Source organism: Elgaria multicarinata, chromosome 10 (genome assembly GCF_023053635.1).
Source record: "Elgaria multicarinata webbii isolate HBS135686 ecotype San Diego chromosome 10, rElgMul1.1.pri, whole genome shotgun sequence".
In the NCBI taxonomy this organism is placed as follows: Eukaryota; Metazoa; Chordata; class Lepidosauria; order Squamata; family Anguidae; genus Elgaria; species Elgaria multicarinata.
This window is the reverse complement of record NC_086180.1, coordinates 2,449,827-2,459,392: the sequence shown is the minus strand read 5'-3', so window position 1 is coordinate 2,459,392 and position 9,566 is coordinate 2,449,827.

Sequence of the window (9,566 nt, the reverse complement as noted above, 5' to 3'; positions counted from 1 at the left end):
AAGAGACAGAAGCAGCAGTGGAGGTAAATGTAAGAGTTACAATGGAAGACGTCCTCTGGACCCCACCTCCCAGCGAAATTCCACGAAGGAGCCAGGGCAGGTTGCCATAAAGAGCTCACCTGAAAGCACCCCAGGATTTGGGGTTGAATCATCCAGCATCCACAGCGACGGCCATAGAAGTGGGGGACACATTTCCATTGCCTGGAAGCATCTTCCTTACTGGCTCCTCAGAAAACTTCTGCTCTCCCAGGCTGAACCCGCTCTCATTTCAGCTCTGGAACGACATGGCGATGAGCATAAACCAAATGGCGCAACCACGAAGGAGCAAACCTGGAGATTCCAGAGCACCTGATCAATGGGGTGGATACCAGTTTTAAGTCCCAAACAATTTCTGCGTGTTTTCTGCACTCCCTAAAAACGCTTAGCTAAAGCAAAGGATATTTATCATCATCATCATCATCATCATCATCATCATCATCATCTTGCCCCTTCCAAATGGTCCAAGGGCAGCCCCCTTCGCTTCCCAGATTCTAGAACAGGCATTTCTCCTACTTCAGCCAAGCTTGCCGGCCCCATCTCTTTCCACCCGAGCGCAACGCGCTTTGCTTACATGGCTCTGCTCTCCTCGCAGCTTGCTCAGAGTGGGCGGGGCCACCTCCAGTATTTGGGTCACCCGGCACCACTTAGCGGCATCTGCAGGGAACCCCCAGGACTATTTAATTTTATTTTTGCCCCTTGGGTAGGCCTCGTCATTGTTTGAAAAATAATGCATGCATTGTGGCTGGCTGTTGGTCTTGCCAATACTAGAGGGCCCCGAACCTTCCCAAAGTGTGTATATTCACCACTCTGGTGTTTATGCAGATAGCAGGTGCACATACAACACTTACTTTGGTGCCCACATGCACACGCACACACACGCACAGAACGTGCTTCGTTCACATCTCTATTAAACAGCAGAATTAATCATCTACTGACCGAAGACTACCTTTTCAAGTGAATGACTAGGAGAGTGAGATATAGGACTGTACATTGTTTTGTTAAATGTTTTACCTTTTAACATGCAGTATTTCAGGGCGTTTTGATTACTCATGCCTTTGCAGTGACCCTGAACCCCCACAGCCCAAAGGGTTGAGATCCACCCACCCACTGACCCCCAGCGCTCACCCACTCCACGCATCCAGCTGGACATCAGGAAAAACTTCCTGACTGTTAGAGCAGTACGACAATGGAATCAGTGACCTAGGGAGGTTGTGGGCTCTCCCACACTAGAATCGTTCAGGAGGCAGCTGGACAACCATCTGTCAGGGATGCTTCAGGGTGGATTCCTGCATCGAGCAGGGGGTTGGACTTGATGGCCTCATAGGCCCCTTCCAACTCTGCTATTCTATGATTCTATGATCTAAAAGGAAAGGGGCAGCTCTTACATACCTCCAGTTCCCCATAGAGCCAGTGGGAGAGTCCCAAGGGGGGGAGATGATGACCCTTCCTCCCGGACACCTTCCTCCCAAGCATTCCAGTAGGCAGACAACATGGATACGTCTTTGGCCGCTGTTGGTATGGTCTTCATCACCATGAAGGGAATAGAGGGCCAACTTGTTTCTAGAGTCCATGCTGGGTTTTAATAGCGGCATCCATTTCCTTCAGGGAGGAATCCAGGGTCTTGTGGTGGCTCTTCTGAGAAGTCCACAGGGCCTTTGCTAAGGTGTGTCAATGGCTTCCCCAGTAGAGATGAGTGAACTGCATTCAGAGATGAGGCGTTTCTACCAAAGTCCAGGGATCTTCCTAAAAGGGCAGACATGGAAGGGATTCAGAGGCTAAAAGCTGCCAGGATTATAATGGGTCCAGAGCGAAATCCTATGAGAGCAGGCTCCCGGGACTAGATAGGGCTCCTGCAGAGAGGGGAGGAGAGAAATCAAGTAGAAATCAGGTGGCAGTTGACAAATATTGAGACACATCCCAGCCAGAAGAAAGCTGGAGACAGACAATGCGCGATGAAGACCATTTGCGAGAGGGGTCACGGGCGAGGGCTGCCTACCCTCACCTGGTTTTCTGCCTTGACCTGCATAATTTGTATTGTTTCCTGTTGGAGCAGAAGCGAAGGAAATACGTGTGCAGGCACACCGTGGGAAGCTCACGCTGCTGCAGCAGCGCTTTCAGCTCTCATGCGGACGGCTCGTCCATCCCTAGCCGGAATTCCAGAGGAGTCGCCACACTAGTCCGCTGCAGCGAAGACAACGCAGCGCTCTGTGGCACCTTAAAGGCCAGTGTCTTCGTAGTGGCACAAGCTTTGGTTGGCCAGACCCTCCTTCACCAGGGGCATGAAGTGGGCTAGATGTCTGACAACGACATGGGGCACAAAGGCAAAGAGAAGCGGTACAGTTCGGTTCCAGGAAGACCTACTGACTGTTGGAACCGTTCGCCAGCTGCCACAGTGGTCCATGCCTCCCCACCACTACCTGGCACAGGAGGTTTTCAAGCCAAGGATGGGAAGGACTGGGTAGGGATGTTTTCGCTATAGGCTCCACTGCTTCAGGGTACAGAGTTAGACCAGACGATCCACTGGATTTCCCTTGTAGCCTTACATAGAATCATAGAATAGCAGAGTTGGAAGGGGCCTACAAGGCCATCGAGTCCAGCCCCCTGCTCAATGCAGGAATCCACCCTAAAGCATCCCTGACAGATGGCTGTCCAGCTGCCTCTTGAAGGCCTCTAGGGTGGCAGAGCCCACAACATGATGGTATGATTCTGAATACACCCTCTACTAAAGGATTCATCATCCCCAATCCACAATAGCAGCCCTTAGCGGGAAAGCCTGTTTTCCCCAGGTACCGACCCACACCCCAGGCACCCTGAAAACCTAAGAGTCAGGCCAGGGGACTCACCTGAGCACCAGCTCCCTGGCTTCCTCAGCGCTGGACTGAAACTTGGTTCCAAGTTCAGCTCAAAAGAGTGGGGGGCAGAATCTTCCTAGGGCCTTCCCCCCACTCCTCCTCCTCCTCCTCCTCCCCCTCCCCCTGCATTCCCATCAAACTGGACAGACAGGCCGGTGCCAGAGTGCTCAGTGAGTTAATGAGGTGGAGAATTGGGTGGCGACGGCTGGACTCTCCTCTTCGCCCCACGCGGACGCCTGGCGTTCGTCTGAAGCTGCGGAGCCTTTAACCCTTGCCCTACCACGGCTCCCGCGCACCAGTTGTTGGGAAATACCATAACTGGAATCAACACTGGCAAATGCAGGATTGTGCTGAAATGGGGGAGAGGCACAGACCTGAGCAGCACCCACCGCCTGGGGGCTTCCGATAAGGAGAGGTTGGGCCCACTGCCGTCCCTCTCCATACGTTGGCTTTGTAGGTATGAAATCAGAGGGATCAATGTAGGCACACCACTTGAAGCCCAAGGCAGAAGCCTGGCTAGGGGTTGGCCTGAAGGCAGGCAATAGTTTCTCAGCGACCCGAGTGTGGTATGACCAGGGGAGCAGCGTGGCCTGTGTGGATGTGTGCCCTTTTTTCATTTGTCCTGTTGTCCTCGCTGGTCAAAAAGTGTCGGCAGGTTTTTGAAGCACTGCAAAACCTGTGAACAGAGGTGGCGGCGGGATGAGCAACAGCACTTCAACGGCCCAGGAAGGCAGATTGCAAAGAAGACGGAACGGGCAAGGCGGGACCCACTGCAGAACGGCCAGCGGAAGGGAAAGCTGCAGCGAGCCAGAGAAAGCGGCGGAAGCCGGAGGCCCTGCGCTGCCGCAATGTTGTGAGGTTGCAGCGCCCAGTTGCACTGAATAAGGCACCCACACGGTCTCCTGGCTTCCTTCTTGTCCAAGAGGGTCCACATGGTGCATGGAGTTTGCTGGATGACGCCCAGTGGCTGCAGTTCCCTTTCTCTGGCTGGCTGGCTGGCTGGCTGGCTGGCTTGTTTATTACATTTGTATGGTAAGCTCAAGGCGGTTTACCGTTTTTTAAATACTGAAATAAACAGCACACACAAAAACCCCAACCCCAAACAGCAGAACATAGTTTTCTCAGGCCCGCTGAAGGTCTCTTCAAGAGCTGAGGACTTGAGCTACCTGGGCTGGGCCTCCTCACTTCGGCCTTCCCTCGGGCCTTTCAGTGGCTCTGGGGAAGGTGGTAGGCAAAGGGCTGCCCAGCCATCCTCTCAGGCTGTCGACGGTCCCTTCAGGAGTGGCCTAGCCTGGCCTTAATAGGCCAATGCTATTTGGGGCTGCATTAATAGAAGTAGAGCTTCCAAATCACGTGAGGTCCTGGTTCCTCTCTATTCGGCCCTGGTTAGGCCTCATCTAGAGTATTGCGTCCAGGTCTGGGCTCCACAATTCAAGAAGGACGCAGACAAGCTGGAGCGCGTTCAGAGGAGGGCAACCAGGGTGATCAGGGGTCTGGAAACAAAGCCCTATGAGGAGAGGCTGAAAGAACTGGGCAGGTTTAGCCTGGAGAAGAGAAGATGGAGGGGAGATATGAGAGCACTCTTCAAACACTTGAAAGGTTGTCACACAGAGGAGGGCCAGGATCTCTTCTCTATCCTCCCAGAGCGCAGGACACGGAATAATGGACTCAACTTAAAGGAAGCCAGATTCCAGCTGGACATCAGGAAAAACTTCCTGACTGTTAGAGCAGTACGACAATGGAATCAGTTACCTAGGGAGGTGGTGGGCTCTCCCACACTAGAGGCCTTCAAGAGGCAGCTGGACAACCACCTGTCAGGGATGCTTTAGGGTGGATTCCTGCATTGAGCAGGGGGTTGGACTCAATGGCCTTGTAGGCCCCTTCCAACTACGCTATTCTATGATTCTATGATTCTATGTATCCCAGGACAAAAGTGGGGAGGAAAGCAATGATAAGGAAACGTGATTTTCCCCTCTTCTGGTGATGCTCATGGAATCTCTCTCTATAAAAGCCCAGACTGCTCCCCCAAGCCAGTTATAGTTTTTGCCCTCTGGCACCATCTAGTGACGTTCCTCAGAACTGTGGCCTTCTATGGACGTTCCAAGTTCTGAGAAATAGTTTTTGCCCTCTGGCCCCATCTAGTGACATTTCTCGGAACTGCAGCCTTCTATGGCAGTTCCAAGTTTGGAGAAAGATCACTGCCAGGAGCTTCCGGCCTAGCAGAGCGGCCAAAACCCACTAACCTCCTCACCAGACTGCTCCTCTACACCTGTCGTATGATGGGCTTTTTTGCTAGTAATATAATAAAATACAACACATCAGCCTAGCAAAGACGGTCACCATCTTGCTCTCCCCACTCAACCTAAACTCAGCTGCGTAACAGTGGAGGACACACTTCCACACTACACTCTGCATGGCCTAGAAAACATCATTAGAGAGGTATTGAGGACCACAACTGTTCTGTTGCATAGCAACCAGAGCTAGCTAGTAAGGGAGGACAGTCCCTAGGTTGTTCTAGCAACCGTCGCTTGATGGTGTGTGTGTGTGTGTATGTGAGCATCATCACGTTTGTACTGCCCAAGGACCATGTCTGAAGAGAGACAGGAAATGAGACTGTCTCTGTGTTGCTTAGCAACTCCAAACACAGGCAGCTACAACACCAGAAGCTAGCAAAAGGCAACAGGGTGGGATAAAGGACCACAATGAGCCCTCACACCTACACAACATCATAGCCTTCACTCCCAAATTTTGTTCTGAGACAAGGTGAGACATGACAGAGGGGGACAAAATTATGCCTGGTGTGGAGAAAGTAGACGTCTCATAAGAACTCTCTTATAATACTCAAACCCAGTCAAATCATTCCATGAAGCTGATTGGCAGGAGATTCAGGACAGATCAAAGGAAGAACCTTCACACAGTGCAGAGTCAACGTATGGAATTCACTTTCACAAGAAGATGGAGTGATGGCCACCCATTAGGATGGCGTTAAAACAGGATTGGGCAAATTCCTGGAGGAGAAGGCCATCATTTGCTACTAGTCCTGATGGTTGAACAACATCTCCAGCGTCAAGGTCAGTATGCCTATGGACACCAGTTGCTGGGGAACATGGGTGGAGGGATGCTGTTGCACTCATGCCCTGGTTGTGGGTTTCCCGTGGGCAGATGGTTGGCCTCTGTGTGAACAGAATGCTGGATGAGCCAGTGTGGTTCTTTTTATGGTTCCATGTATGTCCTTGACTCAGCACTACGCTGATCACCATTTCAGCTGGACAGTGGATGAAGGGTTGACCATTCGAAGCTGCCGTATTCAGTATTGAACCATCAGTCCCTCCTGCCCAGCGTGGGCTTCCACTCTAACTGGCAGTGGCTGTCCAGGCTCTTAAGCAGAGGAGGGTCTTCCCTCATCACCTGGCACCTGACACCTTTAACTGGCGGTGTCCCTACCGAGCATTGGACCTGGGAGCATCTGCTGCAAAGCAGGTGCTGTTCCTACTTCAGCTATGAGCCCTTTGAGCGGTTTAGACAAGGAAATATCTCTGTAATGCCAAACCCCAAGGCCAGTTGAAAAGAAAACAGCTGGAACAGCTGGCCAATACGCCTCTAGGCATGGGTCTGGAGGCCTCATCCGGCATCCCCTCTGTTGCGCCATTAGCACACTCCTACACAACTAAGGCCTTGTTCTAGGCCGAGGGGGGGCAAGCGGCACGAACTTCCCTGTGGTGCTCACTGGAGCGGAGAATCACCCAAAGGATTCCTGGGGTCCAATTAAATCAGAAGCACTTAGCTCGTTTCCCAACGACAGCAGAGGCCAACTCTGATGTCCATGAGCAGGCCTGCCGGTTCACCAGCCGTAATTTGTTCCGCACCGGGTGGTGGCGGCAGAAGGACATGTGTGTGTGTGTATTGGCTTTTTCTCTCCGTTTCTGGCTGAAAGGGTCCCATTTTTATCCAGGACTTGGTGCTGCAGCTTCTAAGATCTGCAGCCCACCGTTTTGCCCCCACATTCAACAGAAGAAAAAGGCAGTGGCTTTAACCAAGCGCTCACAGTTTCCACCCCAGGTCACTTAATTTCCTAGCAGATGGAGGCTCCTTTCACACAGTGGATAAACAGGGTGACCCTATGGAAAGGAGGACTGGGCTCCTGTATCTTTAACAGTTGTATAGAAAAGGCAATTTCAGCAGGTGTCCTTTGTATGCAGGCAACACCTGGTGAAATCCCCTCTTCATCACAACAGTGAAAGCTGCAGGAGCCCTGCCCCTCTTTTGTACCTGGTCTGTACTAGAGTGGCCAGATACAAAAGTGGGGGGTAGAGTGGAAAACTGGGAACTGATCAGGTTGATGTTTTAGTTTTGGGCTGATCAATCCTTGGTTTGCAGGCTGCTGGTGAATAACCCAGAATAGCCTGCTGGTGGGAATAGCCTGCTGGTGGTTTTATTTTACATGAGGCTTTTAACCCACCACTTTTCTGAGGCTTCTGCTTCTGGTTTCGTCATGGGACTAAGAATGGCTCCTTTATATGTTGTTGTTGTTTTCCGGGGGTGGGGTGTCTTTCTCTGCCTTTCTATATGTTTCATTACACAACCATGAAGTGACACTGCGGTGGTGTAACGGAATTGTGCAAATACACTAGGGTTTCATCTGCCATTCACAGAAACACGCTCTTTCCTCATTAGGTAAAAAACACACATGCTGTAATGGTTGCAAAGCACAGGAGAGGCCCTGGCAGATGCCAATGTCATGTAAAACACCCGCAAACTGCTGTAAGTGAGGGAGCACAAGTGCAAAATAAATGCCTTGTGTAGACGGGAGTCTTGCTGGTATTTTTTGGGTTGCAGCGTTCTCTCTCTCTCTCTCTCTCTCTCTCTCTCTCTCTGAGGATGTGAGCAGGATTGTGGATCCACTTTCTTCCAGGAATGCTTTTCCTACAAATCGATTAGGGTGGATTCCTGCATTGAGCAGGGGGTTGGACTCGATGGCCTTGTAGGCCCCTTCCGCTATTCTATGATTCTATGATTCACCACCACCACCACCACTCCCTATACTGCAAGTTGAAGGCCCAAGTTAAAATCAGTGTTGGCAAACTAGTCCCTTGCATGGAGGATGAGGTGGCTTATGGTGGACTGAACATTTGTAGTTGGGATATCCAAGTTTAAATGCTTAACTAGCCATGAAGCTCATCAGGTAGCCTGGGGGCAGGTCGCATCTCAAAATCTACCCTGCATCACAGAGCTCTTGTGAAAATAATGTACACAGTAAACAGTACATGTTTCTTTGTGCCCTGTTTGCATATGCTAATCATTGCAAATCATCATCATCTGGCCATTCTCACCAGACCACGTATGATTGCTTGAATTTTCCTCCTATGTTCTGTTCTGTTCAAGGTCTAATGATAACGTACGTCCCATTCTTGCTCTGATCTTACTCCCTTTTACCCTTGATTTTTATGTATTAAAATGTACTATTAATGGTATGTTTTATATGCTTAGGTTATCTAAGTATAACCTAAGCACATAGGTTATCTTATTGACCTTTTGCTTGGAATGACTGTACCTCTCTTTTTCTGGTCTATTGACTGTAAATAAAGGATTGATTGATAATAATAATAATAATAATAATAATAATAATAATAATTCTTACCCATCTCTCCATTTTGATCAAGGCGGGGAACAACAGTAAGTATAAAATACATAAAATACTGATTAAAACATAGTATACATTGTTAAAACATCCTTAAAAAATATCCTAAAAGCATCCTAAAATTCCACTGGATAGGCCTGCCGGAAGAGATCAGTCTTTATAGCTTTCTTAAATGCTAAAAGACTGTTAAGTTGACGAATCTCCTCCGGCAGGCCATTCCACAGTGTGGGAGCAGCAGAAGAGAAGGTCCTCTGGGTAATACCTGTCAGCCTAATTTTGGCTGGCTGAAAGAAGTTCTTCCCAGAGGACCTGAGTGTGCGGGGTGGATTGTGCAGGAGAAGGCGATCCCGCAGGTAGCCTGGACCCAAACCATGTAAGGCTTTAAAGGTGATAAATTGAACTCTTGTAGGGTTTATCTTGAGTAACAGAGAAATTGACGCCACCGAACGAGATAAGGTTAGCTGGTCTGATTTCATAAGAAACGTGAGCTACTTGATGCTTGGATGAAGGGAATGAGAGTAGGATATCCCTGCCAGGAGAGTCTAGAGGCCCAGGGAAGCCCCCGCTGTGCTTAAAGGCCAGGACAGTTTGGGATCTGGGCTGAGGGCTCTGTCATTGGGGTGGGCAGCTGTAGATCTGTCATTTGGACCCCTCCTTTCATTCATTGCACAAATACTAGGAAGGTTTCCTAATTTGATCTGCTGATTTATTATCCATAATTACGTATTTATTTATTCTATTTTATCCCACTTTCCAGATAATTATTGTCTCCCAGAGAAGCTCACAGAGAGAGAGAGAGAGAGAGAGAGAGAGAGAGAGAGAGAGAGAGAGAGAGAGAGAGAGAGAGAGAGGGAGACAGAGAGAGAGAGAGGCCCTCCCTGCCATCAGGTTTACGAACTGAAATGGCAAGACACGGAAGGGAAGGGGGGTGGAGGGGGAAGGAAGAGGCAGGAGACCGGGGGCCTGTCTTGACAGTGGCACTTTGGCGCTGCAAGGCCTCGGGGTCCCGCATTGGCGCTCCTTCCTGGCATGGGAAG